This window comes from Pyrus communis, chromosome 15, assembly GCF_041283825.1.
Source record: "Pyrus communis isolate YQ-2024b chromosome 15, ASM4128382v1, whole genome shotgun sequence".
NCBI lineage: Eukaryota > Viridiplantae > Streptophyta > Magnoliopsida > Rosales > Rosaceae > Pyrus > Pyrus communis.
This window is the reverse complement of record NC_142579.1, coordinates 34,128,241-34,135,000: the sequence shown is the minus strand read 5'-3', so window position 1 is coordinate 34,135,000 and position 6,760 is coordinate 34,128,241.

Genomic DNA, 6,760 nt, shown 5'->3' with positions numbered 1-6,760 from the left:
TAGGTTCGAATTTCGTAGATGGCGAATTTAATACCAAACTAGGTTACTCATTGTATGACTTAGTTGAACTCTTTCATCTTAGTATAAAATTATCGATGTACTAAAAAAAAATATCATGTACATACTTGTCTTAATGTCACTACATCAATTGCTAAAGACCTCCATTCTCAATTTTAGCAGACATAATATATACCGATCTCTTCGAAATACAAATATTCACTTAAATAATTTTACGATTGGAAACAATTTTAGAATATCTCTACGATCTAAGTAAATCATATTTTTCTCCCAACTCACTTGGATAACGCCTTCATGTTTGTGGCTGTCATCCAAGGACCACTATTAAAATTGTTAGGTTGTTTTTAATCAGCAGTCTTGTCTATGGACCGGCAGACTGTATTTTCCTGAAAGAATTTGCTTCTTCTACGAGTTACAGAATGAAGAGATTTAAGTAAGGAACGTATTCGCACCACTATTTGTTTATGTAATTATTTATACACGTTTATGTAGAGCTCATTTCGTAATATATTTTAACGATTCAAATCATCTATCTTTTAGGTCTTTCTTTAAATATCATATCTACCAAAACTCACCAAAATATGAAACCATGTGACAGTTGGATTAAAGGTTTAAGATTTTTTTTGTAGAATCGTGTTCGTCTATTTTGTTCCTTATAAATGAAAGTCATAATAGTTTTAGATTTACATAATTTTTTTTGTAAGAATAATCTATGAATGTTGTTTTAAAATATAAACATTTCGAATTATTAAAATACATTACACAAAGATCCACAAAAATGTGTTAAAAAAATTATGTAAAATAGGTGATGCTACATGTCCGACCTTTTAAATAATATGTCATACATGTTGTTCAATCTAGCTATCAATATTCATATCTCTGTATTTATGATAAATTGGAATATAGCATACAGCTAGACAAATTAAAGTTGAATAATTCCGGTACCTTAAGCGTCAATCATTTTTCGAGAAGACTTTGAACTAATGATTAATGAACACCTAAACCAAAGAAAATGATCTTCTTCTCTACCTGATACATAACAAAGCTGTTCACCCTAGAATATATGCGTACAATAGCGGTCAGCTTTAATTTGTTAGTTGTTGAGATTTATCCGTCACATCGGTGAGAGATAATGTTTGTTATATACTTATATGTTCTTGGACTACTTCCCATATTATCAATTGGTTTTATGGTAGAACCTCAATTTCATCATGGTATTAGAGCCATTTTGTCCTCGTGTGAAGCCAAACGGCCACACGCGCTCCGCGCCACTCAATTGTTGTCCACGTGTAGGCTTGAAAATCGGCCACACGTGCGGGGGCGTGTTGAGATTTGTCCCACAATGGTGAGGTACAATGCTTGCTATGTGCTTATGTGATCTTGAACTACTCTCCATATTGTTAATTGATCTTATGGTTGAACCTCAATTTCACCATTAGTAAGTATTTATATGGCTCTAGCTAGACCTGACATTCGTGTCGTGTTTCTCGTGTTCGTGTCGTTTTCGTGTCATACCCGATAGCTTAACGGGTCGTGTCGTGTAATACCTGTTAAAGTAAACGGGTAATATGACCCGACCCGAAATCAACCCGTTAATATTATCAGGTAATATGACCCGACCTGTTACCCGTTAAGAAAATTATATTTTAAATCAATAAAAATGAAAAGAAAAACATAATTTGACCAAAAAAAATGTAAAACATAATACTAAATTAGTATATACATACTAAATTTCGGAGTTGACCCCTTAATGAAAGTTGTAAAGCTTTTCATTACGAGTGATTACATTTTTCACACTTATTATTATTAATTTTTCACTCAAATAAATAACATTGTTCATGAGATTTGGAGGGTTTTAAAAATCTACACTTATTTATACTTTCATCAAGTATAACATAAGATTTTATGGTATCCACTAGTGTAAATATTTTAAATTGAAGATCGAATTCATTCATTGTATTCATATAGGGTCAATGAGTGTAGCTGTAAAAAATCATCAAAATCGGAGTTAAAATAATCGTTAAATCGTAAGTTTTCGTTTATAACCGTTGAAAAGTTTTGTCTCATTACTTGATCTCTGAATGTTTGTTTTTTTGCAATTTTTGGCGTATGCAATCTCGAAGCATATATAAACAAGTTTGACGGTTGGATCGTTGAAATTAGTTTCGTAGGATGCGTATCCCATCAAAACGATAGATTCACTAACACTTAAGAGTTTATTTATACTTTCATCAAGTATAACATAAGATTTTGTGATATCCACTAGTGTAAATATTTTAAATTGAAGTTCGAATTCATTCATTGTATTCATTTAGGGTCAAGGAGTGTAGCTGTAAAAAATCATCAAAATCGGAGTTAAAATAACCGTTAAATTATAATTTTTCGTTTATAACCGTCGAAAAGTTTTGTCTTATTACTTGATCTCTGAATGTTTTTTTTTTTTTTTACAATTTTTGGCGTATGCGATCTCGAAGCATATATAAACAAGTTTGACGGTTGGATCGTTGAAATTAGTTTCATAGGATGCATATCCCATCAAAACGATAGATTTACTAACACTTACGAGTTTATTTATACTTTCATCAAGTATAACATAAGATTTTGTGGTATCCACTAGTGTAAATATTTTAAATTGAAGATCGAATTCATTCATTGTATTCATTTAGGGTCAAGAAATGTAGCTGTAAAAAATCATCAAAATCGGAGTTAAAATAACCGTTAAATCGTGATTTTTCGTTTATAACCATCGAAAAGTTTTGTCTCATTACTTGATCTCTGAATGTTTGTTTTTTGCAATTTTTGGCGTATGCGATCTCGAAGCATATATAAACAAGTTTGATGGTTGGATCGTTGAAATTAGTTTCGTAGGATGCGTATCACATCAAAATGATAGATTCACTAATACTTAAGAGTTTATTTATACTTTCATCAAGTATAACATTAGTTTTTGTGGTATCCACTAGTGTAAATATTTTAAATAGAAGATCGAATTCATTCATTGTATTTGTTTAGGGTCAAGGTGTGTAGCTGTAAAAAATCATCAAAATCGGAGTTAAAATAACCGTTAAATCGTGATTTTTCGTTTATAACCGTCGAAAAGTTTTGTCTTATTACTTGATCTCTGAATGTTTGTTTTTTACAATTTGTGGTGTATGCGATCTTGAAGCATATATAAACAAGTTTGACGGTTGGATCGTTAAAATTAGTTTCTAAGATGCGTATCCCATCAAAACAATAGATTCACTAACACTTAAGAGTTTATTTATACTTTCATCAAGTATAACATAAGATTTTGTGATATCCACTAGTGTAAATATTTTAAATTGAAGATCGAATTCATTCATTGTATTCATTTAGGGTCAAGGAGTGTAGGTGTAAAAAATCATCAAAATCGGAGTTAAAATAACCGTTAAATCATAATTTTTCGTTTATAACCGTCGAAAAGTTTTGTCTTATTACTTGATCTCTAAATGTTTGTTTTTTTGCAATTTTTGGCGTATGCGATCTCGAAGCATATATAAACAAGTTTGACGGTTGGATCGTTGAAATTAGTTTCGTAGGATGCGTATCACATCAAAATGATAGATTCACTAATACTTAAGAGTTTATTTATACTTTCATCAAGTATAACATTAGATTTTGTGGTATCCACTAGTGTAAATATTTTAAATAAAATATCGAATTCATTCATTGTATTTGTTTAGGGTCAAGGAGTGTAGCTGTAAAAAATCATCAAAATCGGAATTAAAATAACTATTAAATCGTGATTTTTCGTTTATAATCGTCGAAAAGTTTTGTCTTATTACTTGATCTCTGAATGTTTGTTTTTTGCAATTTTTGGCGTATGCGATCTTGAAGCATATATAAACAAATTTGACGGTTGGATCGTTGAAATTAGTTTCTAAGATGCGTATCCCATCAAAACGATAGATTCACTAACACTTAAGAGTTTATTTATACTTTCATCAAGTATAACATAAGATTTTGTAGTATCTACTAGTGTAAATATTTTAAATTGAAGATCAAATTCATTCATTGTATTTATATAAGGTCAAGGAGTGTAGTTGTAAAAAATCATCAAAATCAAAGTTAAAATAACCGTTAAATCGTGATTTTTCATTTATAACCGTCGAAAAGTTTTGTCTCATTATTTGATCTCTGAATGTTTGTTTTTTGCAATTTTTGGTGTATGCGATCTTGAAACATGTATAAACAAGTTTGACGGTTGGATCATTGAAATTAGTTTCATAGGATGCGTATCCCATCAAAACGATACATTAACTAACACTTAAGAGTTTATTTATACTTTCATTAAGTATAACATAAGATTTGTGGTATCCACTAGTGTAAATATTTTAAATTGAAGATCGAATTCATTCATTGTATTCATATAAGGTCAAGGAGTATAGCTGTAAAAAATCATCAAAATCGGAGTTAAAATAACTGTTAAATCGTGATTTTTCGTTTATAACCGTTGAAAAGTTTTGTCTCATTACTTCATCTCTGAATGTTTGTTTTTTGCAATTTTTGGAGTATGCGATCTCGAAGCATGTAAAAACAAGTTTGACGGTTGGATTGTTGAAATTAGTTTTGTAGGATACGTATCCTGTCAAAACGATAAATTCACTAACACTTAAGAGTTTATTCATACTTTCATCATTTTGATGGGATACGCATTGATGTTATACTTAATGAAAGTATAAATAAACTTTAAGCGTTAGTGAATCTTATCGTTTTGATGACTTGGAATAAATATATTAATTATTTATATATTTTAAGTGTTAATTAGACTATGTTTAAATTAGTATGTGATGATATTTAATAATAAAATTACATTTATGTTTTTTATTACGTATTTTATTTTTATTCAAGTTAAAATATTATAAGAGATAAAAAAAAAAAAAAAAAAAAGCTGGTTATTTGTTTTCTTTGGGTTAAACATTAGGTGGGAAATGGATGGATATAGGTTGTAAAATTTCCCAAACATTAGGTGAGAAATGGATTAAACTCTTGAAATATTAGGCGGGAAATTAATTATTATAATTTTTTTTATGTTTTTGGTATTTTTAAATTACTTGATATTTTTATTTTTAATGTGTTTTATGATTTTTAATCTCAATCTTTGCCTATAATATACTATAAAAATAAATAAATAAATAAAACTTAAAATTTAAAATTTAAAATTTATATAGAATAATAATAGAATAATAATTAATAAACAATATATACATATTCATTATATCTATTGCATTTTATAGTAAGTTTTTTTTAGTAGTTTAAAAAATTAAAATCATCAAAATAGCATTTTTCTTATCGTGTCGAAACAGGTTACCCGCGTGTCACTCTCGTGTAAACCTGTTAAGGACCCGTTATTAACGGGTTATTATCGTGTGACCCGATAATGACCCGATTAGTTATCGTGTTGACCCGAAACCCATTATTTTCGTGTCGTTTACGTGTCGTGTAATAAATTGCCAGGTCTAGCTCTAGCGCCTCGTATTACCCCCTCTTACTATTAATTTCATGATCTAAACTATTTATTTTTAGGTATTAATTTATGAGAAGATCATCGAAATGTTCAAGGCAATAAGTATAGGGTTTACCGGTTGAGGGAAATTGTTTTCCATTATAGGTTTAAATAAATAGAGAAGGCAGGTTTTTTTTTAAGGCTAAAAAATTTTTGCTAAAATGATCTTTGAGATTTGCATAACATATCATTTTGGTCCATGAGATTTGAAATTAATAGAACTGGTGCCTGAGATTGTCCACTGTCAATCATTTTAGTTATTCCGTGCAACATTATTTTAGATAAGGATCAAAATAACAAATATACCTCAATTTAATAAACAATGGGCCAAAATGTTTTGATAAAAATTAAGGGTATTTCGGTCATTCTATTCTTATTCAATGAAGATTTTTCAATGAAGGACCAATATGATTAATGGTGAACAAACTCAGGGACCAAAGTGAGGAGTTATGCAAATCTCAGGGACCATTCTAACTAAAAAGCCTTATATTAACACCCCACGTATTGCTGATATAATATCAAGTTTAGATAAATATCATATACAAGATTAAAAATTGATTTTAGTCTCTAAACTCTATTTAATGTCAGCATATGCAATTAATGTCATTTTTTGTCCTTTTTTTAAATAATTTCTTGGTTCCCTGAGTTAAATTTATGAAAAATATTGTAAATTCTAATACTCATTTGAAATTCAAATAAATTTGCATTTATTTATTGACATTTGCATCAACAATTTATGGTAAGTAACTTATACAAGAAAATATTTAGGTATGTTTTACCAAAAAAAAAAAAAAATTTAGGTATGAACTTTTCAATACACTTACATAAGAAAATAATTAGAGAAAGTTAAACAAAATAATCTACTTAAGAGTTTCCACTTTTAATAAAGAGGAATACTTACCACCTACATCATGGTAGTAAATATCGACAAGATTACGAACGTACCAATTATCACCACACGATTCTGAGAGTAAAATTGGGGCAAATGATAAAGCAAAGGCAATAATATCAACAATGTGTAAACACACACGGTAATAATATAAAAAGACGACCTTAAGCCAACAAGACTTCCTATTTTGTGAGAGTCAGAGGAAAGAACGTTACCCTTACTTTGCAAGAACTGTTTCCAAGACTCAAACTTATGGCATTTCGGTATAGAATAAAAAAAATAATTTTTCCGTTGTGTCAAGACAAAAGCAAATTAAAATAGAGATG